This window comes from Talpa europaea, assembly GCF_964194135.1.
Source record: "Talpa europaea genome assembly, chromosome: 10".
Classification (NCBI taxonomy): Eukaryota; Metazoa; Chordata; class Mammalia; order Eulipotyphla; family Talpidae; genus Talpa; species Talpa europaea.
Genome location: NC_140077.1, coordinates 77,671,557 through 77,686,288, shown reverse-complemented (window position 1 = coordinate 77,686,288; position 14,732 = coordinate 77,671,557).

Sequence of the window (14,732 nt, the reverse complement as noted above, 5' to 3'; positions counted from 1 at the left end):
TTCCTCACTCACACCTTACCTGTGGTGCAATTCCTATACTGGCTATTTCCTTTAACTCCCATCCTATCTTTTAAGATGTGCAATAGCTCAGATGTTGTATCTCTAGAGCCCTCATTTTGAAATCATTACTATCTCTCTTCCCAACCTGCTCACAGAGAATCTGTGTGTGCTTCTTCCTACTACATTCATCTACATTTAAAATTCATCTCATTTATAAATGAGAAGTTGCCCTTCTCATTTATAAGATAATTGTGGATAAACACCTGTCTTCTATTGATTTCTCTGACCATCTACCTGGAAAAATAATTGGTTATTCATCGACGGTATGGGTGTAAATGTACAGGCCCATGGAATTCTCTGATCTTCCTGCTCATTTTTACTAAGTTGTGTCCTGAGAGTTGGGTTTAGTTGGGTTTAACATATCTTAAGAATGGTCTGCCTCTTTAATTTAGTTATCTTGCTTTCAGGACTGTCTGAAATGCCTTTTAATTTTGGTTCTGAACATAAAGCATAAAGTATTATTTGAAAATCCGTAAGAAATTCATCACTGGAACTACAAAAGTGCAATTAGCCACCATCTCTCTCCCTTTCTGCATCCTCTTGCCTTGTTCCTTATAAGTTGCCTGAAATACAAACTGTCTCTGCTCCCCTGGCAATTCCTCTCCTTCATTACTGGTATTTCAAGGACATCAATAGTGAACAGTGCAAAGATAAATTCTTTTTTAAAGATTTATTTTTATTTATTTATGCATACAAGAACTGGGGTATATGTAACAGGCCAGAGGTTTAGGGGGTGAGAGGATTCACCAGAGACAGAGTGAGGAGCAGAACAGGCTGATCTGCTGAAATACACTGCTGAGAGGAGCAGTAGGAGAGACAGGAGAGGTCTACTGGGCCATGTGGGTTATCTCTCGGGCTGGGGATCAAACTGTTGCTGCAGTGGCTGGTGATAGCTTGATAGTACTGAGACTTTAACCCCTGTGCCACTAAGGGGCCTGCAAAGATACATTCTTAAAGAAACAGTATATTTCTTTTCTGAACATGATTTACCAAAGGTTCCTTGTTTTCGATACTGTTCTATTCCCATATTATTTTAAGAATATTGAGCTGTATTCTACAATTGACCATGTTGTTATCTGACTTAGATTAGATTTACCAGTATGAGATGCTTAGTTTATAGACTTAGTGACAGACAGATAGTTAGCTGTCAAGTTCAGGTTACAGAAGCAGAAAACTGGAATCATCTGATGTCTTCTAGTTAATGGTCTGTATACAAATTAATAGAGCAAATAAAGGTGAGTTTAGGGGGAGAAATGAGTCAATTTACTGTCAAGTTTTCCATGGAAATTTGTTACAAATATTAACTTTAATTGGGTTCTTATTGTATTTAGTCAGCTATATTTGATATATCTTTGAAGAAAAGAAGATCATTGAGTCACATTTTTAGAAGAAATGATTGAGAGTAACCTTTAAAAAAACTCATGAATACAAATGGATTTTAATGGGGGTCTATTATCGCCTCAAAGCTTGTATGCAACTACATTAATATTAATGAGAGTTAGACATACACATTTATGAGAGATGAATAGACTCTTACTGTGTTTACTACAGGGCTGTTTGGCTTGTCCAGAAACCTGTAGTGTTGAACCTAGCCAGAGTTGCTAACAATAATGAATATAAAGAGAAGAGGAAATCTCCTCTAATGTGTAGTTTTTTCCTCCCTCTTTTTTAAAGGCACCATTTCCTGCAGGAAAAGATAATTTAAAATATGTACACTTACTGGTTTGTAAATTTCACTTCAAGTGACAAGCTCACATCCTGCATAAATAATTAATAAGATAGAAATGAATATGTAGCAGGCTGGTTTCATTCCTCTTAGGGTTAAGTTCTATTTCTGTAAATTGGCTTGTCCCATTTCAGTTCTCATGGTCTGCACATCTGGGCATTTTCTTTGGCTCTTTCTTGGTGTCCTGAGATCATCAGAGATTTGCTAGTAATTGACCTGTTTGGATTGCACATGTGTGGCATCTGTTAAAAGATAATGTAGTCCTCAGTTCACTATTAAGTGCTGGCCACATTATTAACTTGTGGTCAAACCAGTATCAAGACTCCTGAGACATCATTTTCCTTTAGACAACTTCATTTTGTTTTTACCGTAATCTCCATTATAAATGGGGCACTTTGGTTGAGAACAAAGATTTGTGGATCATACAGCTTGTCAGTCCCATGTACGTAGTAATTAGTTATCCAGTCCTTATTGTCCCATTTTCACTCACCTTCTCTTTCTGTCCCAGGCTCCCCACCCCAAGAACAACAACCACTAAAAATCAACACAGTTCTTCCCAGGGGAGAAAGGATCAATATAATGTGAAAGTCAGATGAGTTAACCTCTACCACTTACTTAACTGATGAAGACCACCACTGCTAACATCATTTACATGCTTTGAAATATAGATGGCTCTTGCAATTTCTTTCCAAATGCCCGGATAAGCTCTCTCTATTTAGTAAGCAGAAAAGCTCTCTCTATTTAGTAAGAAAGCTGGGTCACAGAAATACTTGCTTTCCTTCTGTTACATAGCAGACATTAATTTGAGCCAGAACTTGAAAGGAGAAGCCAGAGGCTAGTAAGTAAGCACAGACTCTTGTGGATGTAAGAGAACAGCAAACTTGCAATAATCTAGAAACTAACTGTACATGGTGGGGGAGGAGGGAATGCCCTCTTTTAATATGGGTAAATTGAATTTAATTCAAGTCCCTTTAGATTAATAAGCATGTTTGGACAACTTGACTAAAAATTGCTCAAACCAGAGTCAACAATGTTTTAGCAGAAAGATAAAAGACACAGCACCATTTGTAGAATCATTTCTAGATCAACTGATGATCAAAGTGCTACAAAGTTAAATTCAAACTTCTTTAAATGAAGAGACTAAAAGATAATATTGTAGTTTAAAAAAGAAAGTTAGTTAAAAACTACCAGGTTTCTACAGTATCTAGGGAGAAGCTAGTTAATTTATAGCACTCTAATAGAAATAACACAAATTATGCATTACAATTCTTTATTTACTTTTCAGTTTGAAGCACTACATAATAGGGAATTTTAAATCACAGAGTTATAAAATATAATAGCATCATTTGAATGAAACTGGTATTTTAGGACATTTTGATACAAATTTCTATAAAAATCCAAAAGTATTGAATTGCTGGATCATATGGAAGCTCTATGTTTACTAGGTCAAGAAATCTCCACACAGCTCTCCATAGTGGTTGGACCAGTTTGCACTCCCACCAGCAGTGCAGGAGAGTTCCTTTTTCTCCACAACCTCGCCAACATTTGTTGTTGCTAGTTTTTTTAATATGTGCCATTCTCACTGGTGTGAGATGGTATCTCATTGTAGTTTTGATTTGCATTTCCCTGATTACAAGTGATGTTGAACATTTTTTCATATGCCTGTTGGCCATTTGCATTTCCTCTTCAGAGAAGTTTCTTTTTAGCTCTTCTGCCCATTTTTTTTTGACTGGATTACTTTCTTTGTTTTTGCTGAGTCTTATCAGCTCTTTGTAGATTTTTGTGATCAGTCTTTTATCATTAGTGTTGTGTGCAAAAATGTTCTCCCAGTTGGTGGGGTTTCTCTTTGTTTTTGTTATTGTCTCTTTTGCTGTGCAGAAGCTCTTTAATTTGATGTAGTCCCAGCTGTTTATCTTTGCTTTCACTATCACTGCTTTGGGTGATGTGTCTGTAAAGATGTCTTTGAGGTGCAAGTCATGTAGTGTTTTGCCTATATTTCCTTCTATGTATTTTATGATTTCAGGTCTTATGTCTAGTTCTTTAATCCATTTTGAGTTGGTTTTTGTGCATGGGGCGAAGTGGTAGTCAAGCTTCATTCTTTAGCAATTCCACTCCTAGGTATTTACCCAAAGGACACAGAAACATTAATTCCAAAGGGCACCTGCACCCCTATGTTTATAGCAGCACTATTTACAATAGCTAAGCTATGGAAACAACCCAAATGTCCAAAAATAGATGACTGGATCAAGAAGATATGGTACATATACACAATGGAATATTACTCAGCAATCAAAAAAGATAAACACATGCAGTTTGCAGCAACATGGATGGAGCTAGAAGGGATCATGCTCAGCGAAATAAGTCAGAAAGAAAAAGAAAAATACCGGATGGTCTCACTCATTGCAGGAATTTAGAAAACCTAAATAAGGGACCAGGAAAAAGACCAATTAATATAATGTAAAAATCAAAATCAACAAGCAACTATAAACCAGAGACACACTACAGGGGGAAAGGGGGGAAGGCAGGGAGAGGAAGGATTAGGGTCAAAATAAGGAGGGGTGCAATTGTATGGGGAATATAACCAAAATGAAAATGCATACATTGTGCAAAAATGAAAAATGATGTAAAGAATTATATAAAATAAAATATTTTTAAAAATCCAAAAGTATGAAGCTTAAAATTATTGATAATTAGCAATTTGCAATAATAATATTCTGGAATAGATAGAAGGGAAGAAGCACCCTCTCCCACACTCTAACAGGACAAGAGACTTTTCTTTCACAGAAAAATGCAAAGATCAGAATACTGAACAGAGGATTCATGGAATGTTGGGTGTGGTCTTTGAGGTCACTGATTCAATCCTCCACTTTATTCTGTTTCTACAGCTTTCTCTGTAGTTTTTATCCCATTTATTAAAGTCTTAACATCTTGATTATCAGTTATTTTCTTATTTAAAACTCTAATTTCTGTTTACTAATTTTGTGTTTGAGCTTGTTTTTCCTGAATTTGGTTGTTATCACTTTGGTTAGCTTTTCTGAGTTCTTGTGCATAACTATGACTTTCTATATCTTCTTTGTTCTCTTTAATTTTCTTTACTATAGCAAATTTGAACTATTTCATAGGGAGATATAATATTCCATGTCTCTGTGGTGGTATTTTGGAGAGTTCTTCTCTCCCTGTGATGCCATATTCCCTTGAGATCTTAAATTGCCATTTGTTAGTAAATTGGGAGTTAGCATTTTTGTAAATTATTTGAATAGGAATTAAGTTTTCTTATAATTGCTTCCACTTTGTCTTCATTATAGAATATTCAAATTACTGTGAATCACTCATTCTTACACTGTGCCATGACATAATTTGACCTTTATTTGGCACCAACATAATTGTAAACAGAAATGTAAACATGAACACTAAAACTTCTCACGAGGTTGAGCACATGCCTTTAAAATTCCTTTATGCTATGCTCCAACAGATACTAAGAAGTACATGAAAAATCACCCTGCAGTAAGCATCTACAATTTTCCAGACATTATGCTGGTATTTTAACATACACTCCTCACTTGAGCTGAATTATATTGTCTTATTTTAATAAAGATTCAGAAAATGCAAATAAATTACTTATGGTAAGTGGCAAAGTTATGACTAAACACAATCTTTCAGATGCCAAATACCATGCTTTGATCTTACCACAATTTTATGCATTCTGTTTCATATTAAATCATATGCATACATATTACTATAGCCGATTGTACATAAGAATTTGAAAGAAAATGGCAATTTTTACTGTGGCTACATCAGGAATACATTTACATAGTATTACTTTTACAAAGACTCAATGATTAAAGATAGGATGATAGAATTAGTATAATCAGTATAGATTTGCAATGTTACTAACAAATTTATAAAATATCAATCAGTATCATTCACTATAATTATTCCAATACAATCTTATCCCCTTAGATTTGAACCAAAAGCATTCTGCATAAGAAGAATGAAACAGAACACCTTATGTAAGTGTTCTCATGACAACACTATAAGGAAAAGTTTCTTATAAGGAACATATCTACCATCTTCCTTAAGAATGTCAATCACAATTTAATATCGACCTCCAGCGTTTACAGCTTGGCAGAAACACCAAAGTAGGATTGAGATAAATTTAATAAGCTTTCCCTTAAATAGTGAGAGAGAAAAATCTTAAAGCCTGCCTGCTTATCATTAAAGAAAAAGCATGTTACTTTCACATAGCAAATTACTTTTATAACTATCTGCTCAGGATTTCTAGATAAACTGAAGTTCATGCTCAAATTTTTTAAATCAAAAAGGAAATGAAGAAATATCCCGTCAAAAAAGAGAAACTAATATCCTTCTAAGCAACTGAGTTTTAGCATTAATTCAAAAGAATTCTCATTAGCTAAATATAAATAAGAATTCCTATTTGATAAATGGCAGTATTCTTCCTTTCTCTCAAAACTCTGCCTAAATTTGACATCCAAGAAACCTTTCCTCACTTCTTTGTTTCTTATCCTTCATTCTTCATTCATGAGCATTTATGCTTTTTGAACACTAATAATTTACATTACTTAGATGGTGTTCTGTTATTGCTATTGGTGGCCAGTGGATAAATATGTGTTCTCCCTCCAACTACTAAAACTTCTATTATTTTCATTTTTCTTACTACTGAGCATAGTACTGTAAGTGTGAAGAAACATTTTATTTATTTATCTATTTACTTACTTATTTCATAGAAGAACTGGGGTTTAGGCCACAGGTACAGGGGTGAGAGTGGTGAGTAAAGGAGGTGGATTTATTGAAATACACTGCTACAGGAGGCAGCGAACAGGACAGGAGAGGTCTACTGCACCGTGTGGGTCAGCTCCATGGCCAGGGATCAAACTCAGGGCAGGGTGGTGATAGAGCTGAGACTTAACCCATAGGCCACCAGGGAGGCCCAAGGGAAGAAACAATTTAGATAAAAAAAATGATCACATTGTAGCAAGATATTGCTTGCTACCTTCAAAAGACTAAAAACAGTGAATTTCATTTCTAGTGGGAGTCTAGATTTCAGAAATTTTCAAAAACTCTCTAGAATACATAAACTTTTGAGTGCTGCTAATCGCCACTGACTATAGCATCTAGTTAGAGGTAGTATTTTTTTTTTGGTGAATAATTTTTATTAGGAAAATACTTGACCATCTCCCCATTTCTCCCACACCTAGGCTCCAGTAATCATCAATCCACTATTCATTTCTATGAGTTTAACTTTATTAGATGCCACACATAAGTGCAATCATCAGCATTTGTCTTTCTCTGCCTGACGTATTTCACTTATCATAATGTCCTCAAGGTCCATCCATGTCATTTAAAAAGTCAGGATTTTCTCCTTTATTATGACTTAGTTATATTCCTCTCTGTGCGTAAGTATGTGTATCATATTTTCTTTATCCATCATTCATCAATGGAAATGTTGGTTGTTTCCATATTTTGGCTGCTGTAAATATTGCTGCAATGAACATAAGAATGCAGATATCTTTACAAGATATGGATTTCATTTATTTGACTATTTACCCAGAAGTGGAATTCTGGGTAGTTTTTTTAATTTTGTTTGGTTCCTCCACACTGTTTTCCATAGTAGTTACACCAATTTACATTCCCACCAACAGTATACAATGGTTCCCTTTTATCCACATCTTCACCAACATTTTTTAATTTCTTATCTTTTTGATAATAGAATTCTAACAGGTGAGGTTTTCACTTTCATTTCCTTCATGAAGAGTGATGTCGTGCATCACTTTTATTACTTTTTATGTACTTGTTGGCCATTTACATCTCTTCTTTGGAAAATGTCTACTCAGGTCCTTTGTCCATTTCTAAATCAGATTATTTGTTATTTTGCTATTGAATTGAATGTTTCTTATATATTCTGGATAAATTAACCCCTTACCAGATATTTGGTTTGAAAATATTTTCTCACATTCCATAGCTAGCCTTATTAATATGCTCACTGTTTTCTTATGCAGAAGTCTTTTGAGTTGATGTAAACCACTTGATTTTTGCTTTTCTTGCTTGTGCTTTAGGTTTCAACAAAATGCTAAGACCAAGGTCAATAAGTTTTTCCTCTATTCAGCCTCATGTTTAAGTATTTAATTCACTTTGAACAAATTTTTGTGAGTGATGTAAAATAGGGGTTCAATTTCTTTTTTTCCCCAGGACCATTTATTAAATGGTCCTGTCCTTTTTCTACTGAATATTTTTGGCTTCTTTGTCAAATATTAGTTGACCATATATACAGGAGAGTTTACTTCTGCACTCTTGGTTCTATTCCATTGGTATATATGTCTGTTTTTATGCCAATACTTTAATGTTTTGATTATTATAGTTTTGTAATGTAACTTGGAAGCAAGAAATGTGATACATTTAGTTTTATTTTCTCTCAAAACTTTTTTTGTTATTTAAGATCTTTGTGGCTCCATGTAACTTTAGGATTTTTTTTCTTTTTCTGTGAAAAAGAAAAAGCCATTGGAATTTTGATAGGGATTGCATTGACACTATAGATGATTTAGGCAGTCTGGAGAGTCCAACAGTATTAATTCTTCCAATACATAAACATGGGTTATCTTTCCATTTATTTGTGTCTTCTTTAATTTCTTTCATTGATATCTTAAAGATCAGTGCACAGATCTTTTACTTCCTTGGTCAAATTTATTCCCAAGTATTTTTATGTTTTTGATGCTAATATAAATGGTATTGTTTTATTGTTTGCATACAGAAATGCAACTTTTTTTTGTATGTTGATTTTGTATCCTAAAACTTTACTGTTGAATTACCTATAAATTCTATCAGCTTTCTGGTGGTGTCTTTGAGAGTTTCTATATGTGAAAACATGTCATCAATAAACAGTCAATTTTACTACTTAGCTTCTGATTTGGAAGCCTTTTTTTCTTGACTAATTGCTATGGCTTCAACTTACAGTACTATGTAGAATAGGTATAGTTCCTGATTTTAGAGGAAAAACTTTCTACCTTCACGGTGAGCATGATGTTAACTATGGATTTGTTACATATGCCCTTTATATATTGAGATATTTTCCTTCTGTACATAATTGTTTAAGAGTTTATCATGAAAGGATCCTAGATTTTATCAAATGCTTTTTTTGTATCTATTATGACTCTCATGGTTTTTGTGTTGATTTTAATAATGTGTTCTAACATGTTTATAAATTTTTGTATGTTTAATCATTTTTACATCCCAAGGATAAATCCTTTTTGATCACAGTGTACGTGCCTTTTAGTGTAATGTTGATTTTATTTTGCTAGTATTTTGTTTTCCAAATATAAAATCGTAAACAGTTATGATTTGGTTTTCTAGGATTTTAACAATTGTAGTCCTTATATTTAGATAATTTTGCTTAGAGCTTTTGAAAATTGAGTTGTCTAATCTCATTTTAAGTTTTTTCCCTAAATAGCCTGCCTTTGATTCCCACATTCTGTTTTCTAGAGTGAACTTTTATTTGAGCCTCATTGAAATAAATTTTCCCCATCATGAAATTACCACTTAGCTTAAACCATTAAAACTACCACACACTAAAATATGGAACAAAGGAGAACAGAATGCAAAGCCTGAATGTCCACAAATCCTATTTTTCAGCTTATTTCAAAAACAGTTACACAAGCTTCAGTAAATATTGAAAATTAAGACTACTAGAAGGCTCTGTGTTTTGGTTCATAGCAGGACCCAATAAACCATGATGGGTGGGCAGACACACATCTAGGCATGGTAGGTGGTAGGAGGACTTCTGTGAATTCACTTAAGGAGGATTAGGGATGCTTTGAAGGTAGAGGTGCTGTGATAACATACATTTGAATACGGATGAATCTCTACCCCCAAATCATTTTCAGGTAGATATTTTTTAATGGTATTGTATTATTTTTTTATTGCAGTAACATTGGTTTATAACACTGTCCATAATTCAGAGGTATAGATTCACACTTCTTCAGATGTATGTAACCACACCACACCTGCCACCAAAGCACCACAATCCTCCACCCAGTGCTACCTCAATAAAAAATAATGCAATTTAAAAGAAAGGGAGGAGTGAGGGCAGGACTAATGGAGGGGAAAAAAAAAACTCACATATGGACCAACTCTCACTAGCCCTTTGACGAGACCGTGGAAGTGAGAATCATGTCCTCTCTCTCGTGGGTTCCTGGGCTATCTTCTTTAACCACCCCCTAACTATATTGGATAAAATTTATTTGGGGGAGGTGATAAAAATATAATTGTGGAAAAGAAATTTAACTAGAAAGGTGGGAGTCCCCTAAATCTCATAAAATGTCTCGTTAGGTTGCCAAGATACAGTGGTTAATTTTATAATTATAACTTCAAAGGAACATTTTTTTTAAGTTGTAACCTATTCCCTTTCATGCACTGTCTTCCTACAGTTTCTCTCTTTCCAGGGCATAATTAAAACAAATTTGAACTGCCATATAATTACACTAAAAATATGTAGCACATTATTTATGTATTAATATCAAATTTTCTTCTTTAACAGCAGATTTGGTATTTGGAAATAGTCAAAAATTATTCTGGGTTAAATATACTTAAGAAAGTGGACAGGGGCCTCCCCGGTCGCACAAGGAGTTAAGATGCAACCTATGAAGCTATCCGCAGCCACTGCAGCACGAGTTCGATTCATGGCTAAGGAGGTACCCGCATGGCACAGCAGACATCTCCTGACTCGCCCGCTGCTCCCATCAGCAGTGTATTTCAATCCGCCTTTTCTGTTCCCCACTCTGTCTCTGGTGAATCCTCTCACACACACCCACACCTCTGGCCCGTACGCCAGTTCTTGTATGCATAAATAAATAAATCTTCATTAAAAAAAAATCTAGAAAACTTAAATAAGGGAACAGGAAAATGAATAACTCTAAGAAAGTGAAAATCAAAATCAACAAACAACTATGAACCAGAGACACACTATGGGGGGTGGGGGGCGGGGAGGGGAGGGATTGGGGTCAAAATAAGGGGGTTGCAATTATATGGGGAATATAAAAATAAAATTTATTTAAAAAAAAGAAAGTGGACAATCAAGCTACACAATGTTGATTTAAAAAGAGAGAAAAATCAACTTACTCATGCATTGACCCATTTACTTAGTGAACAAATATTTCTCAAGTCCTTGGTATGTGCCAGGTCCTATTCTCAGTGTGAGGGACATAGCTGAAAAGTCCCTGTTTCATAGAACTTATACACAGTCAAGGATCAGAATGAAATATCAGATGTTGGGGAGTTCAGAAGAAGAAAAATAAAGCTGAATGAGAAGATACATAGCAAATGGATATGGACACTATTTCAGCAGTCAAAAATGCCCTGATGAGATGACTCAAGAAGAGACAGTGAAAGAAAGATGATGGTGGTATCTGCTTACCCAGTGCCCTTCATTCAACCTACAGCTTCTACTTCTCAGTTCCACAAATACCAATTTCACTGTTAGAATCTGTTGCTATAGCACCTCTTTTGAAATAGCTAAGCCCTGACTGCTTAGAAATTTTCATATTCACCCAAGAAACCAAACTTTCAAAAATTTCCATCCCTTTATCCAAGCTACAACAATCTGCAGTGTTTTATTTCATCAAATACAGATAAATCAATAATCACAATAGAAGATGAATTTTATCATCAGTCTTCTGCCTTCCATCTTATTATTTTCTAAAGGAATCATAAGGAAATTTCAAAATAAATAAATATACAGTGATTAGAACTTAAAAAAAATCTCTATTTCATTTTCTTGCTCTTCTGAACCCCTTTCAAAAAATGGCTATCTAATACTTTGTGTAGTCATTTGTTTAAATCCCCTAAAAGAGAAATTACCCTCTTGCCTAACCTTTGGCTTTATCAAAATAGGTACCTAACTAGTAACAGACATGTTGGTCAATTAAAATAATTACTCTGCATTTTCTAAAGCATACATTTTCTATATACTCCTCAAATAACAAATTATTTAAGATAAGTTCTGTTCAGCAACCCTCCATTGTTCAAAGTCTAGTAAGACACCAAATTACATTGCCCCAATTATATGCAGTTTAAATTTGCCAGAACCATTTCATCCACTGCAAATTACAGTAGGCCAGAATTTGACTCTTGAGATTTTAGACCAGATGTAAATTTCAAAGAATATTTTTGTCTGAAGATGCATTAACTATTCTCTGATTTGAGAGTCGAAATGAATTTGTTTCCTAGCCTCCAAACAAAACTGAAACAATTACCTAAAACAGCAGTTGTGAAATTCTACTAAAGTTCATTAGTATATATTTAAATGGAGGGATCACAGCAGACCCCTTTAATAATGTTTTCATATTACTTTCTGGAGCCAGTGAAAAACTTATTCTTTAACTCATAAGTATCATTGTCACCTACTAGGTTTTGGCTCAGTTCCTGATTATTTTAGGATGCAGTCTATTGTACAGCTGATAGAATGTTATGCTGTTTTGATGTTTACATGTGTTTCTTCTCCATTGCATGCCACATCTCTTCCACTCACTCCATACCTTCCGAAATCACCACAAGCCTTGAAGATGGAGGAAATGGAATTTCAGAGAAGACCAAAAGAGGTTCTGATCTATAGCAACATCATAGGCAAATGTTGTTGAAAGGAATTATGGAAGTAGTTAAAGTTGGAGTTTGCTTTGTTAATATTTACAGTAAGATGGGACCAGATATAATGTAAACTCTCACCAAAATAATTCTACTCCAGTGAAATTAATCACACACTTTCTATAGATGCAGTTTCTTCGCGTCTGTCTCTAAGAAGAGGAAAGCTTGTGTAAAGAATTGAGAAAGATTTGCTGCATGGTTTGTACTGACTTCAAACATTTTTTTGATTAATCATGGGCTCCTAAGAAAAAGTAAATCTCATTCTCATCCTGCCCTTATCTCCATCAAATATATAATCCTCTCTAAAATCAATGTAGCATATACACATATTGATTTTTAATGACATACACCTGAAACATCAATGTTATCATGTAATGTTATTTCAATTAAAAAAATAACAAAATAATCATTTGCTTTCCATGAGGAAGTCTTAGGTGGAAACCATAAACTCAAGAGAGAAACTAACAAAAAAAAACCCAAAGTAAAAGAAAAAATTAAAAGGCTAATTTTTCATATACAGCAAATAAGTTTTTCACCTCATTTAAAAGTCCAGGGTGGCTGCACTTGAGTTTATTTGCCCCCAACCACAGATGAAGAAGCAACTGATGCCACAGGAAAGCAGGTGTAGACTTGTGAATCTAAGTCAATTCTCCCTGTGAATGAAGCATTAGGAATGCATTCATACTACATTAATGCTCACCAAAAAATTATTTGATGGGCCTCCCCAGTGGTGCAGTGGGTTTAGCGCAGGGCTGTGAAGCTGTCCACAGCCTCTGCAGCGCCAGTTCGATTCCCAGCTGGCCAGACAGAGTACCACATGGCTCAGCAGACCTCTCCTGTCTCGCCCGCTGCTCCCCTCAGCAGTGTACTTCCCTCCTTCTGCCTATTCTGCTCCCTGCTCTGTCTCTGGTGAATTATCTTACCCTCCCACACCTCTGGCCTGTACCCCAGTGCTTGTATAAATAAATAAATCTTTTAAAAAATTATTTGACACATTTTAAGCATGTCATCTTCAAAATGCATGTTTTTCTTCCTGAAACTATAGAAATCGCTGACTTTTTAAATGACCCTTTTATTCAATTCCTTCCTCCCTTATATAGGGTCTATCTTTGTGCCTCAAATGTGTATGACAGATACACCAACCTCTCCTAATCACATAACTAAATGTGCGTTGGAATCTGGTTGAGGGAAGAGGGCCAGCAGGGGGGGTCAGTAATTCAAGTCATTCTGCATTTCTGAAGACTTTCTGCATTTCTCACTAAGCACTCTGTGTACACTACATATATCTTATCAAGCATGAAAACATTACTCGGGTTTGTTCAGGCACATGGTTCAGGCACATTTCCTCATTTCTATTTATAAGAAGTTTTTGATAGCGTCTAAAGCATCATGAATAGAATTTTGTGAACTGCCTTGTCCCTAACTCCAACTTAATTTAAAGTTGAACATCCTGTTCCTTAAGCAATGTTTGGGTATTACCAATATACAGAAGACAGATGAGATGGGCTCGTGGCAATACAGCTTTTAACCTTTCCTCTCCTCCACCATGACGGAGCTGAATTACTGTAAATGATGGGTACCCTGTCTGCAGTGTGGACAATTGATTTGACCTGACTGCCTCCAAAGCTCTAATGGACTTTGTGGCCAAATCCCCTGAGATATAAAATATGTCGAAGTGAATTGGGGCAGGTTAAAGAACAGACCTGCTTTTCATTGCAGTCTCTAGCTCTAATACATCTCCCAGTTGTTCAGGGCAAAAGATTAAAAATGATCAATACCCAAATCATTTTTTTTAAGTGTTGCCCTCAGTAAATCTATTTTTGTTATTTTTCCCCCTGCCAAGCATGGTTTTATTAACCATGAAAAGATCTTTTTCTCCAAACACAGAATTGCATACACAGCTTTATCTTCAGTTTATTTTGATTTAATTTATCCTCATCTATTCAGTATATTGATTACTTGGGCTGTACAAAATTTCTTTCTTTTAAATAGTGAATTTCTCATTCTTTGAGTTTACACTGAAGTTTCTATTTGAGAAACGTTATCCAAAATGAAGAAAATATGGGAAGAAATACTTCAGACAAACATAAGGGGGACTAATAAAGAAAAGAAGGCCTAGACAAAGTTCAAAAACCTAGATACAAAAATTGCAATCCTTTAAGTTGATGCTATACATTTTTTCTAACTCACACAATGCAGCAGAAGAAAAGTCAAAGCTAGAGTATAACAAAGTGCTCAATTAATTAACAGTATGAGAAGTGAAGATCAATTATGAAAAGATAATTTTCTTTGCTTT